Genomic DNA, 10,384 nt, shown 5'->3' with positions numbered 1-10,384 from the left:
GGGCCCACGGGTACCTTGCTACGCCACTGAATTTTAGGTAATCAGAAATAAAAGCAAGATTTAGCACGAATCTAGCCATAAGAGCTAGCCTTTGTTTGAATGCATTATCCCGTAAGAAAGAACATGTGCTGGACTGTAAGAAAGAGAGCACGTCTTAGACTTTTAGGGCAATCATGTGTTTGACTGTAAGAGTAGGCACTTGTTTGACTGTAAGCAGTAGCCGCCTTAGGGGGGTGGCAAGTGGGGCAACCGCCCCAGGCCCCGCGTCTGAGAGGGGCCCCGCGATTGGAGATTCCCTGTCACCGTCTGCTTCAAAAACTACACCCGTTCTCATTAACCTATGATTAGTTAAACTTGGTATAAGTGTTATTGAAAGTGTTTTGTCTCTACTTTATAATTAAAAGTTACTTTACGACATTTCATCATACAATAGTTTCTGAATCATTAGTTACGTTCACTAACCTTAAAGAAAAAATCTTTCATGCAGAACAATTACTATGCAGTATGTAATGTAGTCAAACGGCTAATGTACAGTACTTACGTAAGGTACTATGCTTGTAACCAAAAAAAAGCGAAATGGTGAACGAGCCTGTTAGCGTGATATGGTACGGTTGATATAGTCTACCCATACGGCTCAGGGCCCGCATATGACAATCGCCCAGGGCCCTGAGCATTGCTAAGGCCGCCTCTGACTGTAAGAGTAAGCACGTGTTTGACTGTAAGAGATAGCACGTGTTTGACTGTAAGAGATAGCACATGTTTGACTGTAAGAGTAAGCACGTGTTTGACTGTAAGAGTAAGCACATGTTTGATTGTAAGGGAGAGCACGTGCTTGACTGTAATTTTTTTTTTTACTATTAGAGTGAACGCTTGTTTCTCCATGGTCCAAAACAAGCTTCAGATGAGAAAAGCACATCTTTCAGGAGAGAAGTGCACCTGTTTTTAAAAAGCTTGTGTTTTAGAAGAGAGGAGCGCGTTTTACTGAACAAACATAAACGAGATTTAAAAGAGAATAGCGCGTGTTTTAAAATTGAAAAAAAAAACGTGTTTCGATAAAAAGAAAGCACATGTTTCAAAAGAAATGTGCACGTGAGTATGAAGAGACCAAATTTACTTTTAGCTTTAGAAGATAAGACCACATGTTTCAGAAGAGATTTTCACATGCTTCATAAGAGATAAGCACGTGATTCTTAACAGATCAAAAGAAGTTTTAGAAGAGAAGAGTTCGAGTTTCAGGAGAGAAGAGAACATGTTGTAGAAGAGAGAAGCACATGTTTCAGAAAAGCGTGTGTTAAAGAAGAAAATAGCACGTGTTTCAATAGATATATAAACGAGTTTAAGAAAAGAAGAAAACGTGTTTTAGAAAAGCACATTTTCAGAAAAGACGAGCACTTCTTTTAGAAAAGCAGGAGTCTTAGAAAAGGAAAGTACATATTTTAGAAGAGTTGAGCACTGAATAGACTAAAATTAGCTCCAGAAGAGATAAGAACTTGTTTCAGAAGAGATAAGCGCGTGTTTTACAAAAGCAGGTTTCTCAAAAAAAAAAAAAAAAAGAGAACGTATTTTAGAAAAGAAAATCCCGTATTTCACAAAAGTTTAGCACGTGTTTCTGGAGAGCTCAAAATGAGGTTTAGAAGAGAAATGTACTTGCTTTAAAAGAACGCGGTTTCTTAAGAGACGAGCACATGTTTCAGAAGAGAATAACCCGTGTTTTATAAGAGATGAGCATGTGTTTCTGCAAATGCTCTTCTTTTCTGAAACATGTGCTTTTTCTTTTCTGATACATGCTCTTTTCTGAAATACGAGCTCTTTTCTTCTGAAACTCGCGCTCTTTTAATACACTTGCTCTTCTGAACTAAGTTCTCTTCCCGTCTTAAACACCTTCTCTTCTGAATTACGTGTTCTTTAATTTACAGTGTATCTAGTGATGGGCAAAAGTTAACTAAAAAGTTTGAAACTTTTAGTTTAGTTTAACTAAAAAAAAATAATTAAGGCCAAAGTTGAATTAGAAAAAAAAAATTAAGGCCAAAGTTTAATTAGAAAAAAAAGTTTAGTTAAAATCGTTGTTTAATTAATTTTTTTGGTTACTAACTAAAAAGTTTAATTAACATGTGGTCAGGATTGAAACGCACATCCCTGTTATCTGGTCATGTGATATCCATAAATTTGATTCTCCAAAAAATGATGCAGTTAACATACAACTATTTAGTCAGTCTGCATTTGAAGAGGGTACAGTAAGATGCTGGTACAAGTTATGGGAGTCAAAAGGCCTATCTGCACTTGAAAATAGCAGTATTATAAAATCTTGTTAAACATTTTTTGCCAAAAGCTTCTATGCAATATTATGAATGGGGTTGTTTCGAATTTTTTGTGAGTCACCTGTTGCTGTTTATTTCTATAGTGGGAATCTGATTAGTGAGTTTGGTCAATATTTAGTGGTTTAAATCAATTCATGTGTGGCAAACAATAATTTATTAACTGCATGGACATCAAGTACACCCTTTTTATAGTCTTAAGACTTATTATTGAGATCTAAGTCTAAATCGACAGCCCAACCGTCGAATGATTACCCTATTTATTTTAGTGTCAGAGAGGGTGTGGATTAAGATTTTTTTCTAGGTGTGGAGACGGTGGGATTTTCAAATTTGGACCCCTTCTCCAACCCTAGCTACGCCACTGCTCCCTCCCACTCTCTCTCTCTCTCGTTTTATAGATCTAGGTCGAATTCTTATTTTGAATATATATATATATATATATATATATATATATCATGGGCATAGCCGGGGGGGGGTTGGGGTTCAACCCCTTCCCCCCGAAATGAAATCCCCCCCCCCGGCAGGGGAGGGGAACGGAATTCAGTGACTGATTTTTTTTTTGTTTTCTTCTTCTTCTTCATCGTTCTCATTGTTATGTTGGAGTGTTCATATGACTAGACCAATACATGAGATGAACTGCGCAGTAGTTTCCAAATAAGGGAGCTCTCCATAAAGTTTTCTTTCTATTGGGGTGATTTGGGGCCAATGTCTTATACGGCCTCTTGGTAGAGAGAGCAGTTTTGGAGGACGTGGTCGGCATTTTCTGGTGATACTCCACATGGGCAGATTTCACTGGTTCCAATTTTGAGCTTCCGGAACATGTGTTGTCGCATTCTGTTGTGTCCGGTCCTGAGTCGAAAGATTAGACGTTGGTCTTGTAGGGATAGCTTATAGTAAGCGTCATCTTTCTTGTGATTTGGATGGGAGCTCGTCCATTTCTCATTTATTTTATCTACAATTAATTTCTTCATTTCTTCTGGATAGAGTGCAGAGTTTACTTGTGAGTTTGTTCTCCCACTCTTGGCGAGTGTGTCAGCCTTCTCATTTCCTGCTAGTTGTATGTCAGCTGGTATCCATTGAATAACAGTTTTTTTTGCTGTTGTTGTTGAGCTTTGTAAGTGCTGTTCTGAGATTTTTAATATAAGGGAAATCAGAGTTTTGCAAGCTTTGGAGGGTTGTTTTCGCGTCTGTTAGAAAGACAATCTGACTGTGGGGGGAACTTGGATGATTTGCTGGATTTTTCTAGTTTTCCTCCATCTGGCCATTCGATAAGTATTCCAGCTCCTCCATTTGTGGTGGCTTTATCTTATCTTATATAATACAGACGTTACTTCAAAAAAGAAGATGATTACGTCCTACGCGTCATGCATTTAGTCATGCATATTAACCAATGACTTAAATTCTGCCAAGTCACTGGTTTTCCTGGCTAGCTCAGGCAACCCATTCCATGCTCTAATAGCACTAGGGAAGAAGGAGTATTTGTACAAATTTGTCCTAGCATATGGGACGAGGAATGTGCCTTTATCTTTGTGTCTTTCAGAGTATTTTATTAAATTTTGTTTTTGTATTTGAAGATTATGGTTCAGTGTTTTATGTATGATTGCTACTTTACTTTTGAGCCTTCTGTCCTGAAGGCTTTCTAAATTTAGTGATTTTACTAAAGGTGTTACTCTAGTCAAATGTGAATATTCGTTTGTTATGAATCTCACTGCTCTATTTTGTGTCTGTTCCAGTTTCTTAATGTTTTCTTGAGTTGAGGGGTCCCAAACGGAGGATGCATATTCTATTATTGGCCTAACCAAGGTTAAGTAACATTTTAGTTTTATGTTCTTATTTGATTTATAGAAATTTCTTTTAATAAATCCTAATGCTTTGTTTGATTTTTTTGTAGTTTCATCAATATGTGGATTCCATGATAGTTTTTCATTTATTATAACACCTAGGTATTTTGCGTTTTTAGTCTGTGATACTGGTTTGCCATGAATAAGATAAGTGGAATTAATTTGTTTTAGTTTTTTTGTTACTCTTAACAACTGACATTTTTCTGGGTGGAAAGACATGCTCCAATTTGATTCCCATTTCTGTAATTCATCTAATTCTCTTTGTAAAATATCTGTGTCTTGTGTTGTTTTTATTGTTCTATATATTATGCAATCGTCTGCAAATAATCTGACTTTTGTTCCTGAACTAATGCAATTTGGTAAATCATTTATGTAAATTAAAAATAGTAGTGGACCCAAGACTGTACCTTGAGGTACACCTGAGTTTACTGTTATCGGTGTTGATTTAGAGCCATTTATTATTACAGTTTGTTCTCTCCCTATCAGAAAGTCTTTAATCCACTGATGCAGTGGACCATTAATGCCGAAATATTTTAATTTTTTAAGCAAACTATGGTGGTGAACTTTGTCAAAAGCCTTAGAAAAATCTAGTAAGATAGCATCTATTTGTTCACTATTATCTAAACCTTTTGAAAAATCATCAATTAGTCCTATTAGTTGTGTTTCACATGATCTATATTTCCTATAAAGCCATGTTGGTATGGTGTGAGGACATTATGTTTGTCTAAGTGGTTTATGATGTTGCTACATATTATGTGTTCTAGGATTTTACATGTGATGCTGGTAAGTGATACTGGTCTGTAGTTCCCTGGGTCAGATTTTTCTCCTTTTTTAAATAGGGGGGTGACATTAGCTTCTTTCCAGTCCTTTGGTACTCTGCCCTGGTTAAGTGAAGCCTGAAAGAGTATTTTGAACACTGGGGCTAGCTCATTACTTAGTTCTTTGAGTAATCTAGCTGGAATACCATCAGGTCCAGAAGCTTTATTTGGTTTGGTGTTGGCTAATAGTTTTTGAATTCCATTTTCTTGTACTACTATATCTTCTATGTTGTCTACTTGGTTCAAATTCAGTAATATGTCTTTGTGTCCTGGGGCTGAGAATGCTGATGCAAAGTATTTGTTTAGAATGTTTGCTTTAGTTTCATTATCATTATGTATTATGTTATGTTCATCTTTTAATGGCGCTACGCCTGTTGTTTCCATTTTCTTAGACTTAATGTATGACCATAGGTTTTTGTTGTTATCTTTAGATATTACATTGTTTATGTATTCACTCTGCAACTGTCTGCTTACTTTTTGGGTTAAGTGTTTAATTTTTATATACTTTTTGTAAACTCTTTCTGCATTAGTTTCTTTAAATTTTCTATAGAGGTTTTCCTTCTGTTTACAAAGCTTCTTTAGTCTATTATTAAACCAGCATTTATTTATTTTGTTTGATGTGTATTTAGTTGGTATATGATTTTCTATTATGCTTTTAAGATGGTTTTTAATGAAATTCCAGAGGTCATCGACTGGTTGGTTAATGTCTTTTTCTAATAAGAATGTTTGTTGAAAGTTTAGTGCAGCTTGGTGTAGTTGTGTTAGGTTACATTTATTCCAGAGTAAGATTTTTCTTTTGGGTTTTGTATTGGCTACTGCTTTTATCTGACTGTGTATTTTTATATGAGCCATCCGTGTAAAATCTGATCCACTGATTGCTAGGGTAATTGGTATGTAGAAAACAGTTCACTATTTCCTTGAGCTCTGTTGGTCTGTAATCAGATTTTCTTTTTATGTTTTCAATATGGTCCCTTATAGAAGAAAGAGGGCTTTCGTCCCAGGGTGGAGATTCATTATAGTGTATCGAGGATTCCAGAGTAATTTTTTCAAGTTGGTGTTTCTTTTTTAGGTTTAGAGATTCCTGTAAGAAATTGGTCCTTTTGAGGCGTTTTTTTTTTGTGCCAGTTTTGTGGATTTTTGTTCTGAGTGGGTGCCTCTCCAAGGTTTCCAATTTAGTGAATTGGGAAAGGATTTTTATTTCTCTTCTTTCATCCAGAGAGATCAGGGCAGCGGTTTCCTCCATAGCTCTTATGGGTGTTGCTTTGATTGCTCCTGTCATTATCCTTAGACCAATATTTTGAACCTTGTCTATTTTTCTTAGGTTGGTTTGGGCTGCTGAGCCCATGGTTTAATTTTGTTTATTTTAGGTGAGATTTTAATACTAAATCATCACTTACCACAGCACAGCCGAAGGGGTTTTTAAGTTTAAAACCCCCTACCAGAGGGTTTTGAGTAAAAAAAAACCCTATCAGGGGGTTTTGAGATACAAATCCCTCTACCAGGGGGTTTTGAGTTTAAACCCCCCTACCAGGGGTTTTGAGTTTAATACCCTTATAGGGGTTTTGAGTTTAAAACCCCTTATAGGGGTTTTGAGTTTAAAACCCCCTACCAGGGGTTTTGCAGTTAAATCTCCCTCTTCTATCAAGAAAACTACAAAAAAAAAATGCAAACGACAATCCCCAAATTCCAAGAAAACAGCTAAGGAAGATTTTGACTTTAAAACCGCCTCCACAAATTACGATAAACCCCCTCTCAATATAAAGAAAGCAAATTACACACTCAAATTTCTATGAGCGTAGCCAAAGGGGTTTTGAGTTTAACCCCCACCCCTTCCCGTTAGGGTTTGAAGCTAAAAAGTACCTCTTAAATATAAAAAAAAAGCAAATTACACACTATAAAATCTATGAGCGTAGCCAAAGGGGTTTTGAGTTTAAAGCCCCCTGCCAGTGGGGTTTGAAGTTAAAAAATACATCATCAATGTAAAAAAAAGCAAATTACGCACTCAAAATGCTATGAGCGTAGCTAAAGGGGGGTTTGAGTTTAAACCCCCCTTCAGAGGGTTTTGATGCTAAAAAATACCTCTTCAATAAAAAAAAAGCAAATTGCACACTAAAATTCTTTGAGCGTAGCTTAGCTAATATGGGGTTTTAAGTTTAAATCCCCTTCCTCCAGATGGCTTTTTTTAAAATTTGAAACCCTTTCAGATGGTTTTGAGTTTAAAATTCCCCTACAGAACGTTTTGAGTTGAAAACCTCTCTCTTCAATATTATTTTAAAGCAAACTAAAGTCACCAAATTCTATGACCGTAGCTAAATGGGATTTTGAATTAAAAAAACTACAACAAAGTCCTGAGATTTTTAGTTTAAAACCTCTAACAGATGATTTTGACGATAAAACTTCAATTTTCGATATAAAATCTAATGCAAACTACAGTCACCCAACTCCAAGAGCGTATCCAAGAGAGGTTACATTTCTACCAGTTGCGGGGCTCCATTAATAAAGCGCAGTGAATAGTCATCTGTCGAAATTGAAAAACACTAAATTTTAATGTGGCTCAACAAAGATAGCTAAGACAGATTTTAGGAGTTAGTTATTGAGATCGGGTCTAAATCAAGGAAATCCTATGCCGAACTGGGAGTCGACCCCTTAGTAAAATTGTGACAGAGCGTCGCATGAGGTTTGCGGGACATGTTCTCCGACAAAATAAATTACGCATAATAAGAGTTGCGATGACATCCTAGTACAACTTGGCGCCACACATTCATGGAGGTCCTCGGAGCAGGTGGGAAGAGGCTTCAGAAATTACCAGTGACAGATTTTTGTGGAAACAGCTTGACGGCAAATGCGCCGAACGGTCAGTAAAAATAGCACATACATTTTTGAAATAAGACTTTTTAATAGCAGGAAAATGCACTGTAGATACCTCAGAATATGCATTTTGTTGACATTCTATGCCAGAAATAGTGCTTGGCGGCGGGGCTCCGTCCTGCTCTAGGGTGAGCTCCTAGAGCTCCCCCAGAGCCCCTTGCTGGCAATGGAGGGGAGTCAACAATTTTTTCACTAACTCCAGGAAGAACCTAGGCCCTATATTCTAGGGCACAATAAACGTGTTCCAAAAGAATGAAGGGTCAGAATGTAATAAAGATTATGAACATACACACACATACATATATACAATTATTTTTTTTTCGCGAGGGGGGGGAATCCCCCCCCCTACCCCCCCCCCCCCCCCGAAAAAAGCCTGGCTACGTCCATGGTCGCTCTTTCACAATCTTACTAAGGGGTGACTCCCAGTTCGGCATAGGATTTTCTTGATTTAGACCCAATCTCTATAACTGACTCCTAAAATCTGTCTTAGCCATCTTTGTTGAGCCAAATTTAGTGTTTTTCAATTTCGGCAGATGATTATTAACTGCAGTTTATTAATGGAGCCCTGCCACTGGTACAAATGTGTAAACTCTCTTGAATACGCTCTTGGAATTAAGTGGATGTAGTTTGCTTTAGATTTTATATCGAAAAGAGAAGTTTTATCGTCAATTCATCTGTTGGGGGTTTTCCACCTCAAAATGCTCTGTAGGTGGATCTTAAACTCAAAACCATCTGGAGGGGTTTTAAACTTTAAAAAAAGCCATTTTTAGAAAAGGAGTTTAAACTCAAAACCCCTTTTGGCCATGTTCATAGCATTTTGAGTGCGTAATTTGCTTTTTTCTTACACTGAAGATGTATTTTTTAGCCTCAAACCCCCCTGGCGGGGGGGGGGGGGTTAAACTCAAAACCCCTTTGGCTACGCTCATAGATTTTAGAATGAGTAATTTGCTTTTATTTATATTAAAGAGGTACTTTTTAGCTTCAAACTCCACTGGAGGGGAGTTTAAACTCAAAACCCTTTTGACTACACTCATAACATTTTGAGTGTATAATTTGCTTTGTTTTTATTATTAAAGAGGTATTTTTTACCTTCAACCCCGCTGAAGTTGGAATTAAACCCAAAAACTGAGTCAAAACCCATTTAGCTACGCTCATAACAGTTTGAGTGCGTAGTTAGCTTTTTTTTTATGTTGAAGAGGGGGTTTATCGTAAATTTTAGAGGGGGTTTTAAAATCAAAATCTTCCTTAACTGTGCTCTTGAAATTAGGAGATTTTCGTTTGCATTTTTTTTCGTTTTGTTTTATAGAAGAGGGGAAGTTAACTGCAGAAACCCCAGGTAGGGGGTTTAAAACTCAAAACCCCTGGTAGGGGGTTTTAAACTCGAACCCCTCTGGTAGCTAGGGGTTTTAAACTCGAACCCCCCTTATAAATATAGGTCAGTGATGTAGATCTAAATCTATAGGTTCTATTTAGTGAGTTTTTTGTGTGTAAAATATGGCCGCCAAATTTAAATAGCTTTATCGCGAATCCAAGACGACAAGAGGTAGACTAGATCTCTCTACTAGATTTAACTATCAATATCAATCTATACTAGATATAGATCTAGATTAGTATAAACTAGGATAATTACTAAATCTAGATTATCATTATTCTAGATTCTAGTCAATCTAGACTTCTAGATCTACTATTTTAGTATTTAATAACTATGATTACTATCAATACGGTATCATTAGTGACATTAGTGGTCATTAGTTATCATCTGATCTACTAGTAACTAGAGAGTCTAATAGTTACTATTTACTAATTATTTAGGCCTACTTAATTTACTTATTATTATTATAATACTACTAACTTAGTCTTAGATTCTAAGTCTTACTCTAAGTGTAATTAGTGTAGTATTACTAATCATTTATCATTAGTGTCCAGGGGAACAAGGTAGTATTCACCCGTCACTAAATAGCAGGGCCCGACTTTATCATTGTGACCAAGAAGTCATGGAAAGAGAACAAGTAATCTACTCTGTATACACCCATCACTTAATAGCAGGGTCGGACTTTACCATTGTAGACTCCTATGCGAAACGGATTTCGATATTAGTCATTAGTCGTTAGACTTAGACTTAGACGATTAGTCCGGCGGATTAGTCTAGTCTTAAACTCTTTTATATTAATTATAGAGTCATAATTATAGACTCAATATAAATATAGTCTTTAGTCTTAGTCAGTACGTCAGTAGTCAACTGAGGTGTGAGTAGATCTAAAATAAAAATCTAATAAATAAATTATATAAATTTAATAAATCATTTAAAATCTAGACTGCGACTCTAGTCCAGCTTATTCTTAGTAGTAGAGTTAGTTCTTTACTTATAGATCTAGTTAGTCTAGATCAGATGATAGATCTACTGATCTAGATCTAGTCTAGAGTAAAGTGCAAAGTTCGAGCAGCCCCGATTTGTCAAGAGGTTCGAACAGTTCACTTTTTATTGCTAAAACTTTTTAATTTCAAGAATGTTTACCAAATTACTACTATATTGCTACTGCGA

At 36.4% G+C, this 10,384-nt stretch overlaps 1 protein-coding gene across 1 annotated transcript in view; it reads left to right on the top strand.

The window, feature by feature from the left end:
- Positions 1-9,285: 9,285 nt before the first annotated feature.
- LOC106056299 (uncharacterized) overlaps positions 9,286-10,384 on the top strand; it is a 38,409-nt gene continuing 37,310 nt past the window's right edge. The window contains exon 1 of the mRNA XM_056015301.1: positions 9,286-9,385. The gene's annotated coding sequence lies outside the window, so the exon portion shown is untranslated. The remainder of the gene's footprint in view (positions 9,386-10,384) is intronic.

Source organism: Biomphalaria glabrata, chromosome 17, assembly GCF_947242115.1.
Source record: "Biomphalaria glabrata chromosome 17, xgBioGlab47.1, whole genome shotgun sequence".
Lineage (NCBI taxonomy): Eukaryota > Metazoa > Mollusca > Gastropoda > Planorbidae > Biomphalaria > Biomphalaria glabrata.
This window is presented reverse-complemented; position numbering and strand designations above follow the sequence as displayed.